This window comes from Odocoileus virginianus, chromosome 25 (assembly GCF_023699985.2).
Source record: "Odocoileus virginianus isolate 20LAN1187 ecotype Illinois chromosome 25, Ovbor_1.2, whole genome shotgun sequence".
Classification (NCBI taxonomy): domain Eukaryota; kingdom Metazoa; phylum Chordata; class Mammalia; order Artiodactyla; family Cervidae; genus Odocoileus; species Odocoileus virginianus.
In genome coordinates, this window is record NC_069698.1 from 25,983,460 (window position 1) to 25,999,535 (window position 16,076).

Here is a 16,076-nt window from a genome sequence, read left to right on the forward strand (position 1 = left end):
ACTTCTCATTTACCTAATAACTGTTGGCATATAAAGTTTGACAACTCTAAGTACTTCAGAAATGTATGTGCCCTTTTGAACATGAATTCTGAGATTCCTCATTTATAAAATGAATTCAACGTTTTATTTACTATGCCAGGTTATGGTGAGTATTAAATAATATGGAACTTACAGTGAAAGACAAAGGTGCAAAATGCTTAAAAGTATAGACTTCAAGCCACACTGTAAGATTTAAATAGCTTCACCAATTTTCAGCAGTGTGACCTGAATAATTAACTTAATTTCCTTTTTCTTTCTCAGTTTTTATCAATTGGGCATGATAATACCTCATAGAGTTGCCATAATGATTGTATAAATATATTTAAAACTCCTAGATTAATACCTGGGATTTGAGCACTCTATAATTTTGCCACTATATATAACACATTTATGTATTATATAATTATGTAAAATATATGTATAATTATTTAATTGTTATATTACTGTATAATTATTTTGATCTATGTGTCTGGCACAGAGTAAGCAATCTCATATTACTATGTTTTTCTTGAGTCTGCATTTTACAGCCTTCAATATTTCAATCTTTGTGTCCTTGCTGAGAGCATTTGAGGGTAAAAAGATATGAATTAACTCATGAAACTGTATTAAGTAGTGTTTACTAGTATACTCTACATTATTTTATCAAGAATGTTGACTTTGGGGTACCAAGTGCCTTGAGAGGAGTATTTTAATAAATTATACTTTATTGATGGAGAAGGAAATGACAACCCGCTCTAGTATTCTTGCCTGGAAAATTCCATGCACAAAGGAGCCTGGTGGGCTACAGTCCATGGGGTTGCAAAAGAGTCGGACTAGACTTGGCAACTAAACAACAATAACAAGAAATACTTATTGAATATGAAAACGGGCATTTTATATAATTAGCTTTAAAGAAATGGTAACCCTAAGGAAATATGTATTTAGGCCTGGCGTGCTGTGATTCATGGGCTCACAAAGAGTCGGAAATGACTGAGCGACTGAACTGAACTGACTAGTATGAAGAGTAGAGATTAGCAGGACAAAGTATATGGGTAGCTCTTCCTAGAACATGTATAATGGATCTAGGGGTAGAAGATGGAGTCTACAGACACTTGGCTGACATTTTAAAACCGCATTCAAAGTTACTTTTAAAAATTTAAATAAAGTGGAAATGCCATATTGGAACTGAGACTAATAATGTAGGGATACATATTTCCCCCAATTATTATAAAACTTAATGCAATTCCACCCACTAAACAAGCAGAATTTTTGGATTCTGAGAAAATAATTAAATTAATAAGCAATTATAAATGCCCATGGATCAATAAAAACTATTTTGTAAAAAATATACCATAGGGTGGGGTTGAGGGAATGAAGCTTTCTCCACCAAATATTTAAGATATTTATGCTGCAAAGCTGGAGCAATAAAATTCGATAGTGTTGGCACAGAGGCAGTGAGACTTCTGGACAAAGCAAAGAGCCCAGAAAAAGAAGTATTTTGGAACTTTGATATATCTATGTCTGTAATGTCACATAGCAATGGAAAAGAATTGATAAAGAAAAATAAAATTAGCAGTCTATCTCCGATCACATGAAACAAAAGTCCATACAACTTTGACTATGAAATTAAAACAATAAAATCAATAGAAAAAAATACATAGGGATACTTGTACTAAAAGATCTAGAAAGATACTCAATAAGATCCTTAAAATCCCAAATTTAATTATATATGTATATATTATGCAAATTTATATATGTACATGAAATAGATCAAATTAGTTTCTCATTACTGAAATATACTGACAAAATTAACAGAAGCAATAATTGCAGTATTGAAAAGAAAACAACACAAAAGAATACATAATACATAAATGAATTACTTCAAAGGAGACCAAATAAAAACTATCAGAAAATGAATGATTATTTTATGAATGAAAATTCAAATAGCTAACAATATATAGAAAGATATATAATCTTATGAGTAGGCAAAGATATATTAGTACAAATTAAAGCCTCAGAGAGATATCACCCTACACCTAGCAAATTGGCAAATATTAGAATATTTCATATCAATTATCTATGGAATATAAAATTGTTTTTGTCGTTGTTAAGTGTCTAAGCTGTGTCTGAATTTTTATGACCCCATGGACTGCAGCTCACCACACTCCCCTGTCCTTCAGAGTCTCCTGGAAATTGTTCAAACTCAGGTCCATTGAGTCAGTGATACCATCCAACCATCTCATTCCCTGCTGCCCTCTTTTCCTGCCTTCAGTCTTTCCCGCATCAGGGTCTTTTCCAAAGAGTTGGCACTTCACATCAAGTGGCCAAAGTATTGGAGCTTCAGCTTCAGCATCAGTCCTTCCAATGAATATTCAGAACTGATTTTCTTTAGGATTGACAGTCTTGATCTCCTTGCAGTCCAAGAGACTCAAGAGTCTTCTCCAACACCACTGTTTGACAGCATCAATTCTTCTTGCTCAGCCTTCTTTAGAATCCAACTCTCACATCCATACATGACTACTGGAAAAACCATAGCTTTGACTGTAGAGACTTTTTTTGGCAAAGCTATGTCTCTGTTTTTTAATACACTGTTTAGGTTTGTCATAGCTTTCCTTCTAAGGAGCAAGCATCTTGAATTTCATAGCTGCAGTCACCATCTGCAGTGAATTTGAAGCCCAAGAAAGGAAAATCTGTTACTGCTCCCACTTTTTCCCTTTCCATTGGCCATGAAGTGATGGGGCATGATGCCATGATCTTAGTTTTTTAATGCTGAGTTTCAAGTCTCCTATTTCACCCTCATCAAGAGTCTCTTTAGTTCTTCTTCACTTTCTGTCCTTAAAGTGGTGTCATATACATATCTGAGGTTGTTGATATTTCTCCTTGCAATTTTTATTCCAGCCTATCAGGCATCTAGCTCAGCATTTCTCATGATGCACTCTGCATATGTTAAGTAAGCAGAGTGTCAGTTTACAACCTTATTATTCCTTTCCCAATTTTGAAACAAATTTGGGAACTGGACAAATTCCATGTCCAGTTCTAACTGTTGCTTCTTGAACAAAACAGGTTTCTCAGGAGACAGGTAAGGTGATCTGGTATTCCCCATCTCCTTAAGCATTTTCCATAATTTGTTGTCATCCACATAGTCAAAGGTTTTTGTGTGGTCAATGAAGTAGAAGTAGATTTTTTTTTTTCCAGAATTCTCTTTTTTATTATCCAACAAATGTTGGCAATTTGATCTCTGGTCCCTCTGCCTTTTTCAAACCCACTTTTACATCTGGAAGTTCTTTGTTTACAAAGAACTAGCTAGCTTGAAGCCTAGCTTGAAGGATTTTGAGCTTAACCTTACTAGCATGTGAAATGAACCCAATTGCACAATTGTAACCTCATGCAAAGAGTTGATTCATTGGAAAAGACCCTGATGCTGGGAGGGATTGGGGGCAGGAGGAGAAGGGGATGACAGAGGATGAGATGGCTGGATGGCATCACCAACTCGATGGACATGAGTTTGAGTAAACTCCAGGAGTTGGTGATGGACAGGGAGGCCTGACATGCTGCAATTCATGGGGTCACAAAGAGTTGGACATGACTGGGCAACTGAACTGAACTGAACGTAGTTTGAACATTCTTTGGCATTACCCTTTTGGGACTGGAATAAAAACTGACCTTTTCCAGCCCTGTGGACACTGCTGAGTTCTCCAAATTTGCTGGCATGTTGAGTGCATCACGTTAACATCATCATTTGAAATAGCTCAGCTGAAATTCCATCACCTCCATTAGCTTTGTTCTTAGTGATGCTTCCTAAGGCCCACTTGACTTCACACTTCCAGGATATCTGGCTCTAGATGAATGATCACACCATCATGGTTATCTGGGTCATGAAGGTCTTTTGTATAGTTCTGTGTGTTCTTACCACCTCTTCTTAATCTCTTCTGCTTCTGTTAGGTTCTTGCCACTTCTGTCATTTATCATGCTCATCCTTGAAAGAAATATTCCCATGGTATCTCCACTTTTCTCAAAGAGATCGCTAATCTTTCCCATTCTGTTATCTTCCTCTATTTCTTTGCATTGTTCATTTAAGAAGGCCTTCTTATTGCTCCTTCTATGGTCTGGAACTCTGCATTCAGTTGGGTATATCTTTCCCTTTATCTCTTGCTTTTTGCTTCTCTTCTCAGCTGTTTGTAAAGCCTCCTCACACACCATTTTGTCTTCTTCCATTTCTTTTTCTTTGACATGGCTTTTCATGAGTAAAATTAATTATGTTACTAAACTTTTTTTTGGTAAAAATTAGCCTCAAAAATCTCACAGGCACACTGAACATTCATTTTTGTTGACATATCTGTAGGGACTTTTCTGATCTAGACTGAGTTTGACTGGACGTGGTTGGTCTCTGAGTTCTAGTTGGGGTTATGTTAATTCCACATGATATCATTCTGGAGCTCAAGCTCAAAAACAACTGCTGCCTTGAGGCATGTTCTTGCTGGATTTATCTTAGGAGCATAAGAGGTAAAGAAAAATCATGCAAGCACATTTGAGTCTCTGTTTCCACCTTGATCACTAAAATCCCACTAGACTTTCTAGCTCCATGACTAATTACTATGTCAGTGACAGAGAAGGAAGAAAAACATCAAGTGTGTTCTATGGAGCTACCTATATTTGTGGATGAATAGAACTGAAATGCGTTGGTGGAAACTGAGGAAGCATTGATAGCATACTTCAGAGTTGCCCTCTGCAGGCTAGAGTCTAGTCACTTATTCAGTTCACCTGTTGAAGCTAATTCCTGGGTGTTAATGCCCCACAATTCCTGTACTGAGTGAGCCTCATTTGCTTCCCCTAAAGCAGAAAATGGGAAGAATGTATTTACTTACTTTTATCTTAATATGGAATAAAGACTTTAAGTGACATCTGTAGGTGAGGTCACAGTTAGATCAATGAATGTACACTCTGCACAGGAAGCTTTGGCTACACATTGCTTATGATAATAATGTATTGAATATATCTTAGGGTGCCATCAGTAATGGAATGTAAAAGTAAAACATGTTATATAGATACAATTAATTTTTTAACAATTCTAAAGAAAGAATAAACTATATTTGGGAAAACTTGTCCTAAAAGATATTGAATCAGAAATGATAAAACATTAAATTTTATATAAATAGCCTCCATATAGTATGTTATATATTTATGTATACATATATATCACTTAGACATAAATTCAGTAAATCTATGAGAGTGGGTATCAATGTCAGGAAGAGGAATACAATCGAAACATGAGTTTAAAGAAAAATCTGAGAACCACAATGAGGATGTTGTGGGACATTGTAGGATGTTGATAATAAGATAAAGTGAATGCAGTACAAGCAACTCAATTCTACACAACTGAAATGCTTGTATTTGAGATTCCTTCAGGTATTTATAGATAGATAGATAGATGTTGTTGTTGCTGTTCAGTTGCTAAGTCTTGTCTGAATCTTTGGGACCCCACGAATTACTGCATGCCAGGCTTCCGTGTCCTTCACCATCTCCCAGAATTTGCCCAAACTCATGTCCATTGAGTTGGTGATGCCATCCAATCATCTCATCCTCTGTTGTCCCCTTCTCCTCCTGCCTTCAATCTTTCCTAGCATCAGGGTCTTTTCCGATGAGTTGACATGATGTCAGTTTTTTGAATGCTGAGCTTTAAGCCAGATTTTTTACTCACCTTCATCAAAAGGCTCTTTAGTTCCTCTTCACTTTCTGCCATTAGATTGGTGTCATTTGCATATCTGAGATTTTTTATATTTCTCCTGGCAATCTTGCTTCCAACTTGTGCTTCATCCAGCCTGCCATTTCCCATGATGTACTCCGCATAGAAGTTAAATAAGTAGGATTACAATATATAGTCTTCATGTTCTCCTTTCCCAATTTTGAACCAGTCCATTGTTCCATGTCCTAACTGTTCTAACTGTTGCTTCTTGACCTGCATAAGGTTTCACATGAGGCCAATAAAGTGCTCTGCTATTCTCATGTTTTTAAGAATTTTCCACAAGTTTTTGTGATACGTGCAGTCAAATGCTTTAGTATAGGCAATGAAGCAGATGTTTTTTTTGGAGCTCTCCTGCTTTTCTATGGTCCAGTGGATGTTGGCAATTTGATTTCTGGTTCCTATGCCTTTTCTAAGTCCAGATTATACATCTAGAAATTCTCAGGTCATGTACTAGTGAAGCTTAGCTTGAAGAATTTTGAGCATTACCTTGCTATCTTGTGAAATCAGCAGAATTGTATGGTAGTCTGAATATTTTCTGGCATTATCTTTCTTTGGGATCAGAATGAAAACAGACCTTTTCCAGTCTTGTGGACACTCTGAGTTTTCCAAATTTATTGGCATGCTGAGTGCATTACTTTAACAGTATCTACACAGGCTACACTTCATGGGGTCACACGGGGTTGGACATGACTGAGCAACTAAGCACGGCACACAGGTAAAGATAGCAAATTAACTGAGAATTCCATAGATGATATATTTAATTCATCATTAGTAAATATCAGAATTATGTATGATTTTATGAAATATAATTTAATTAACACTATTTTTCCAAGGTTTAGGACAAAGTGACAGTTGATATTTTTATTCTCAACCTCTCCTCCAAATTCTAACTCACTAAATGTTTAAGAAATAAGAAAATAGATAACTATGCTGAAGCTGAAACTCAATACTTTGGTCATCTGATGTGAAGAATTGACTTACTTGAGAAAACCCTGATGCTGGGAAAGATTGAAAGCAGAAGGGGATGAAAGAGGATGAGATGGTTGGAAGGCATCACTGACTCAATGGACATGCTGCTGCTGCTGTTGCTAAGTTGCTTCAATCGTGTCTGACTCTTAGCGACCCCATGGACTGCAGCCTACCAGGCTCCTCCGTCCATGGGATTTTCCAGCAAGAGTACTGGAGTGGGTTACCATTGTCTTCTCCGCAATGGACATGAGTTTGAATAAACTCTGGGAGTTGGCTATGGACAGTGAAGTCTGGCAGGCTTCAGTCCATGGGGTCGCAAAGAGTCCATCGCAACTGAGCGACTGAACTGAACTGAACTGAAGAGTACAGGGTATGTAAGTTAATTATACTCTAAAGAAGCAGAAGATATTAAGAGGAGGTGGCAAGAATACACAGAAGAACTGTACAAAAAAGATCTTCATGACCCAGATAATCACAATGGTGTGATCACTCACCTAGAGCCAGACATCCTGGAATGTGAAGTCAAGTGGGCCTTAGAAAGCATCACTACGAACAAAGCTAGTGGATGTGATGAAATTCCAATTGAGCTATTTCAAATCCTGAAGATGATGCTGTGAAAGTGCTACACTCAATATGCCAGCACATTTGGAAAACTCAGCAGTGACCACAGGACAGGAAAAGGTCAGTTTTCATTCCAATCCCTAAGAAAGGCAATCCCAAAGAATGCTCAAACTACCGCACAGTTGCACTCATCTCACACACTACTAAAGTAATGCTCAAAATTTTCCAAGCCAGGCTTCAGCAATATGTGAACCGAGAACTTCCAGATGTTCAAGCTGGTTTTAGAAAAGGAAGAGGAACCAGAGATCAAATTGCCAATATCCGCTGGATCATTGCAAAAGCAGGAGAGTTCCAGAAAAACATCTATTTCTGCTTTATTGACTGTACCAAAGCTGTCGACTGTGTGGATCACAATAAACTATGGAAAATTCTGAAAGAGATGGGAATACCAGACCACCTGTCCTGCCTCTTGAGAAACCTGTATGCAGGTCAGGAAGCAACAGTTAGAACTGGACACAGAACAACAGACTGATTTCAAATAGGAAAAGGAGTATGCCAAGGCTGTATATTGTTACCCTGCTTATTTAACTTATATGCAGAGTACATCATGAGAAACACTGGGCTGGAAGAAGCACAAGCTGGAATCAAGATTGTCGGGAGAAATATCAATAACCTCAGATATGCAGATGACACCACCCTTATGGCAGAGAGTGAAGAGGAACTAAGAAGCCTCTTGATGAAAGTGAAAGAGGAGAGTGAAACAGTTGACTTAAAGCTCAACATTCAGAAAACTAAGATCATGGCATCTGGTCCCATCATTTCATGGGAAATAGATGGGGAGACAGTGGAAATAGTGTCAGACTTTATTTTGGGGGGCTCCAAAATCACTGCAGATGGTGACTGCAGCCATGAGATTTAAAGACACTTACTCCTTGGAAGGAAAGTTATGACCAACCTAGAGAGCATATTAAAAAGCAGAGACATTACTTTGCCAACAAAGGTTCATGTGGTCAAGGCTATGGTTTTTCCAGTGGTCATGTATGGATGTGAGAGTTGGACTGTGAAGTAAGCTGAGCACCGAAGAATTGATGCTTTTGAACTGTGGTGTTGGAGAAGACTCTTGAGAGTCCCTTGGACTGCAAGGAGAGCCAACCAGTCCATCCTGAAGGAGATAAGTCCTGGGTGTTCATTGGAAGGACCAATGCTGAAGCTGAAACTCCAATACTTTGGCCACCTCATGCGAAGAGTTGACTCATTGGAAAAGACCCTGATGCTGGGAGGGATTGGGGGCAGGAGGAGAAGGGGATGACAGAGTTTAAGATGGCTGGATGGCATCACCAACTCGATACCCATGAGTTTGAGTAAACTCCGGGAGTTTGTGATGGACAGGGAGGCCTGATGTGCTGCAGTTCATGGGATCCCAGAGTTGGACATGACTGATCAACTGAACTGAACTGAACAACTGGAACATGGTGACTTTTCATGAATTTGAGAATCAATCAGTGATTACTAAATTAAAATATGGTATATGCCAAAATTCAGGTGTAGTTATTACTGTTCACTCACTCTTAAAACAGATTTTTAAAAATTATGTTTTGGAATTGTTTAAGAAAATAGAGATTAAAACATTCAAAAAATATATAAGTTGGTGAAATATTAGAATGCATTATTTATTACAATAAATATCTTAAAAATTTTGTTAATATATAAGAAAGTAGATTTAAAAACTATATTGTGAAATACACCTCAAATTAAGCAAAGAGTCAAAACCCATGTTTAGAGAGAACAAGTAATTATGGAAATCTATATGCTATTAAAATATACTTCCTTTAGTTGGTATGACAGGAGATCCACTTGAAATTTTTTTAATACTTATTTTATTTGCATAACTTATTTCTAAATAGACCATAAGAAGTTGAAAATATAGCTATTGCTGAGAAGAAAATCTTGGAAACTGGGGTTGAGACATATTTATACTTACTCCTTTTTTAATCTTCTGAAATATTCACTGTATTTGTCCACTACCTCCTACGAAGTAGACAATACAACTTAAACCAAAAGTGTAAAACAAAACTCTTAAAAATCTATAATTAATGCAAAGAGAACAATTATGTAAGCTTTATGTTACTACTTTCTTAGCATGAATGAAGTCTACTTACTTCATAAAAAATGATTCTTTTGTATCATTGTGTTCAAATCTCTAAAATGGCCAGGAACTGAAAGTCAGTTCTTAGGTAGGTTGATACCAAGTCCAGGTTCCTGAGGAGGAGAAAGTGGTCTGGCATTCTCAAGGAGGAGAAGAGGACAAATGTTTTATTTTCCACATTGCTTTGCCTTAGTAAATATAACAATGTATCTTGCTCAAGGACAGGTTTCTCCTTAACAAGAAAGTTCTGAATAATCTTGTTATCTTAAGAGGTTTGTTGTGGGAGTGAGTCAGGTAAGATCTTTCTGTTGTTAGTTCTAAAATCTTGTTATTTTAAGATGTATGTTGGGGGAGTGGGTCTGATAAAAGTATATAAGGCCTTGATAAGACTAGCCAGTGGGGGCACTCTCCATCCCCCTTCTGATGTCTATGTAAGAAAGCTTTCTCTGTCCTCCTTCACTTTAATAATACTCTGCTACACAAAATTTCTTAGGTGATCAAGCCTGGTCTCTGATCCCAAAGCTAAATCTTCTTTAGAGATCACTACTCCAACATTGTTCACCATAAGCTATCAGAATTGGAGCAAAAAATAAATGCTAGTCCAGTTGAAGTTATTCATTTTCAACATGTCATTCTATTGCAAATAGTTGTTAATTATTTTTAAATGTAAAGTAACATATCAGACATAAATAAATACTGGATGAGCCTGCTATTTTGATCATAAATGCATGCTATGAGCTTTGTCCTGGGTGCAGAGAAGTTTTCTTTCATCCAAGTGGAACAAAACCTCAGAGCCAAGAGCAAAATCAAACTTGTGATATGTGAGATTAGAGCCAAAACCACACTTCTGGTGTTTATTTGTACTGGTTTACTATAGCAAAAGTGAAGAGAAGTTTTTTCCCCTTTCCTTCCTCTTTCTATTAAACTGGATAACACAAAACACATTAAAAAAAGAAGAGGAGCCAGTTAGATGATTGGTAATGTTCATGGATTATTTGCATTAGCTAGTGCTTCTCTATAAGCCTTGGCAGAATACTTCATTTTTGCTATAGTGCATAGCAAATACTCACTTCTTTTTTAAAATAAATTATTATGTTAATTGTAAAATAACCCTAGGACAAATAACTTTGTTAACTTTATAATGAGATTACACTGATTCACTTTTATTTGTAATTTATAATGCAAAATATAAATTAAAAAAAATTCAGTAACAAAGTTCTTAAAATTCTGGTAGCAGACAAGCCCATTTGCAAATGGGTAAAAAATGTGGGTAAGAAATGGTACTTCTTAAGATTTTCATGGCCTGGAGGTTACCTTTTCAGATACTGCAGAATAGATTCTAATGTTCCTGGCAACTCTAATTTCTAGGAGTCTTGCAAAAGAAATGTACTCTATTTACATATTCATAGTTTTGAATTTAAGAATAACAGCTTTCATTCAAATAACCCCACAGCAAGTTCTTTGTGATCTTTAGTGCCTAGAAGCCTTGCATTTCAACATTTTACAGAACACAAAGTTAACTTGAGTTCTAAAAACAGTTCATAAGAATGATGCTTTTCAAGTAAACACCAAACACTGTACATATTGATAATAATCACAATTGACTTTAGGGATTGTCTTGTAAGTTTCATAATTCAACAAATAGCAAATGTCTTGCTTTTTGGAGACACAGGATCTCAGAAATGCCTATGGCACTATATTTATCATGAAATTTACTGCCAGTAAATTTCAGTACTATCCTTGTAAGAATTTTGTCATGACTACAAGGATTTGATTTTGTTTTCCAACAATTCAATATTTGAAAGACCATTAAATAATATTAAATTCTTAATGACTTGCTCTAAAAATAAATCAGGAGTACTTTTGAGGATGAGTTATAGCAGAAAAAAATCCATTGCCCTCATAAGAGTTGAGAAGAAGCTACACACACACACACACACACACACACACACACACACACACTTTCAACTGTTTTAGTGAATGTACAAACTCAAAAAATATTTCACTCTCTGTGAGTCCATTTTTTGGTTCCACATTTCAATTAGGTTGTGAAAAGCAGAGTAGGATCAAAGGGAAAGCAATTTAACAGGTGAAATCTCTGAGAAGTTGAAGGAAGAACAAATAAATGAGCTGGTAATTCAGGCTGTAGAAGAAAAACCAAGGTGATTTAATAGATCCCACAGCACCCTGGCAGGCTGTATTTCACAACTCACCATTTTGTTCTCTTCCATCAAGACCTGCAATAAGTGTTTGTTCATGGGCAAAATTTTGAGGAGATACTCAATTATCTATTCAATATAAATCATTAAATACATAAAAATAATTGTTATAGAGCAAAAGCACTATCATTTCCCATTTAAAGATATATTGAAAAGGAAAGAAATGGCCTCATATTAAAGTGAGAAATATAGGTTAAAACAATATGGAATTGGGATCTCATAATAACTGTTTGAACAGGTTGAAACACACTGTGTTTTTAAATAATGGGGGAGTGTGGATATGAATATAAATCCAGGTTGAGTTTTTTCTACAATTTATTAAATAGAAAAAAATAGCCTAAAAAAGAAACATGCTGGCAACTACATTAATGATTAATTTTACATAATTATGTATAACTGCTTAAATGAAAATACACATAAACTAGGTGGAGTGAAGCAGTGATTCTTGAAGTGTGTTATCAGATGAGCAGCACCAGTATCATCAAGGAGTTTGATCAAAATATTAATCCTCAGGTCCCATCTCGTATTTACTAAATCTGAAACGTTGAGTGTGAGGTCAGCAATTTTCCTTTAACAAGATGATTCTGATACAACTAAAGTTTGAAAACAACCAGAGTAGATAAGGGTGATGGGATTTTAACAAATGAGGTAGTCTTTTGGGTTCATCTAATTTCCTATGGGAATAAGAAAGACAAGATGGTATTTTCAGGGCTTTATCTGTCTGCCTCCTTTACTTAATCAGGGAAGGCCTATGTGTGTACAGTTTAAAAGATATTATTTTTGGTCCCTGATATTTTAAGACAAGGGTAGTGAAAAATATGAACATTTCTCACTTTATTGCAAAGAAGTTTCTAGCATAGTTGAACCACCATCCTTATTCTAAACACAGATATAAAAGTGAAAGTGTTAGTTGTTCAGTCATGTTGGACTCTGTGTGACCCCATGGACTGTAGCCCACCAGGCTCCTCTGTTCATAGAATTCTCCAGGAAAGAATACTGGAGTGGGTTGCCATTCCCTTCTCCAGGGCATCTTCCCAACCCAGGAGATCAAATCCAGGTCTCCCGCATTGCAGGCAAATTCTTTACCATCTGAGCCCCCAGGGAAGCAGATATCAGGTGTAAATAATGTAATTTAACTCATATTAATTTATTCTTTATAGATAAAATGTTAATTCATATCCCTTCATGAATTATAAAGGTAATGTTTATTTTTGTACTTAATTAAGGAAATAATTAGTAGCTTGATGAAATCACTGGTATGAACTTTAGACTATCACAAGAAAACACGTTTTAAAGAGTTTAGTAATTTCTAAAAAGCCACACTTCAGATACTACATCTTTGAAAAATGAGATGACAAAGGCAAAAAGGACATTAGACTAGAAATTTGAAGCTTTGAGATAAGATTTGAACTTTGCATTAATTATTAAAGATCTTAGGGGATTTTCCTGACCTCCTAAGTTATTCTTAGTTCATTTATAAAATGAAGATGAACTCCTTGATCCTTTCTATGATTTGAAGTTTAGGGGAATAGAATACTTATACCAATATAGTTCATTCTAGCATTGTCTGGAGATTGTATTAATCAAGCTGTTTTTTATCCAGGCATTTCTGTGCTTCTGTATTTGGTTCTATTACATTGTTACAACATTGTCATGTTGTGTTGCCAGAACACCAGTTCCTTACCAGGCAGCTCACATGGCTGTTGTCTGTCTTCTTATTTAATGCAACTATTTAAATTAACTTTTCCTAGACTTCATGATGGAGAAGGCAATGGCAACCCACTCCAGTACTCTTGCCTGGAAAATCCCATGGACGGAGGAACCTGGTAGGCTGCAGTCCCTGGGGTCACACAGAGTCGGACACGACTGACTGACGCGACTTAGCAGCAGCAGCAGCAGACTTCATGAAAACTTTGTACAAAGTGTCAATTTGAAGAAAATAAATCAAACATGTCCATTAATACCATTCTAAAAATAAACCCTAGGATTTCTGTTAAGAATTTTCAAATATCTCTTTCAACTCAGGGATTAAAGTTACAAGCAAGTTTTATTGCCTAGAAAAGCTTCATTTAATTCATACAGTTTTATCTAGTTTCTGTATGGATGGTATTAACTTTGAAACTCATTGCATTTTTATATGTAAATCACAATTGTGAGCCTTATTTAAGCATCTCTTTATTTTTAACCTCCCCATCATATATGAACAAAAATTTGAAATACTTTAAATACTTTTGCTTAGAATGTCAGTGTTAACTGAGTTATTCTTGGCAGTTCCATTTTCCTTCCAATTTAACTACTGTCAATCTTTGTGGGCTGAGATTCTTTTCCATGAAATAATCTTTTTATCTAGTTTTATTATGACATTTTCAGTTGTTCCAAAGTTATCAAGACATGTCTGAGATAATTTTTTTTTTAAATTTCTATATTTCAGCAATGAGTTTTAATACAGTTGCTTATTTAAAATAATTAACATAGAGAAGTTTCTCATACTTAAGAAATAATAAATCAAACTGCATATTTTCACATAGTAAAGGCAGACATATCAAAATATACAACCAAACTGCTGAATTTTATGCTTTGCAATATTTAATGGATACAATATATTCTTTATTCATTCATCTGTTGATGGACACTAAGGTTGCTTCCTTATCTTGTCTATTGTAAATAATGTTGTTATGATCATTGTGGTGTATATATCTTTTTGAATTAGTATTTTCCTTTTCTTCAAATATATACCCATTAGTGGAAATGCTGCATCATATCATGATTCTATTTTTAGTCATTTGAGGCACCTCCAAACTGTTTCAAAAGTTGTTGCACGAATTTACATTCCCACCAATAGTATACTGTTCAGTCGCTCAGTCATGTCCGACTCTTTGCAACCCCATGGATAGTAGTATGCCAGGCTTTCTGTCCTTCACTATCTCCAAGAGTTTGCTCAGACTCATGTCCATTGAGTCAGTGATGCCATCCAACCCTCCCATTCTCCATTGCCTTTTTCTCCTCCTGCCCTCAATCTTTCCCAGTATCAGGGTCTTTTCTGATGAGTTGGCTATTCGCATCAGGTGGCCAAAGTATTGGAGTTTCAGTTTCAGCATCAGCCCTTCCAGTGAATATTCAGGGTTGATTTCTTTTAGGACTGACTGGTTTGATCTCCTTGCTGTTCATGGGACTCTGAAAAGTCAGTCTTTTCCAGCTTCAGACTTTGAGAGGATCATTTCTTTGACACTCAGCCTTCTTTGTGGTCAAACTCTCACATCCATGCATGACTATTGGAAAAGCCATAGTTTTGACTATATGAACCTTTGTCAGCAAGGTGATGTCTCTGCTTTTTAATAGGCTATATAAGTTGTAATAGTTTTTCATCCAAGGAGCAAGCATCTTTTAATTTCATAGCTTCAGTCACCATCAGCAGTGATTTTGGAGCCCAAGAAAATAAAGTCTGTCATTGTTTCAATTTTTTCCCCATCTATTTTTCACAAAGTGATGGGACTGGGTGCCATGATCTTAGTTTATGGAATGCTGAATTTTAATCCAGCTTTTTCTTCTTTCACGTTCATCATGAGGCTCTTTAGTTCCTCTTTACTTTCTGCCTTTAGGATGGTGTCATGCATATCTGAGGTTAGATATTTCTCCTGGCAATCTTGATTCCAGCTTGTGGTTCATCCAGCCTGGCATTTCACATGATGTTCTCTACATAAAAGTTAAATAAGCAAGGTGATAATATATGGCCTTGTCAAACTTCTTTCTCAATTTGGAACCAGTCTGTTGTTCCACGTCCAGTTCTAACTGTTGCTTCTTGTGCTTCATACAGGTTTCCTCAGGGAACAGGTAAGATGGTCTTATATTCCCCTCTCTTTCAGAATTTTCCACAGTTTGCTGAGATCCACACAGTCAAAGACTCTGGTGTAGTCAATGAAGCAAAATTAGATGTTTTCTGGAGTTTCCTTTTCTCCACATCCTAGCCAATGTTTATTTTTGTTCATTTTGATGGTGGTCATTCTGACAGGTGTGAGGTGATATCTCATTGTGGTTTTGATTTGCATTTCTCTGGTAATTAGTATTGTTGAGCATCTTTTCATGTGCCTGTTGGCTATCTGCATGTCTTCTTTGGAAAAATGTCTATTCTGGTCTTCTGCCCATTTTTTCATTGGGTTATTTATTTATTTTTCTCATTTAGTTGCTAATTGACATCTCCCCAAAAGATAAGTGCTTTGAGGAACAAAATTTGGAGAGAAAAAATCATAATATTTGATATTGATTAAGTATTAATTATGTATAATGTTTGTGCTAGGCATTTTATTTGCATTTCTTCATTGAACTAGATAAGTAGTAACTAATATATAAGTAGTAGAATATATTATATTTGTTTTATTAGAATATATTATATTCATTTTACAAATAAACAAACTTATGCTCA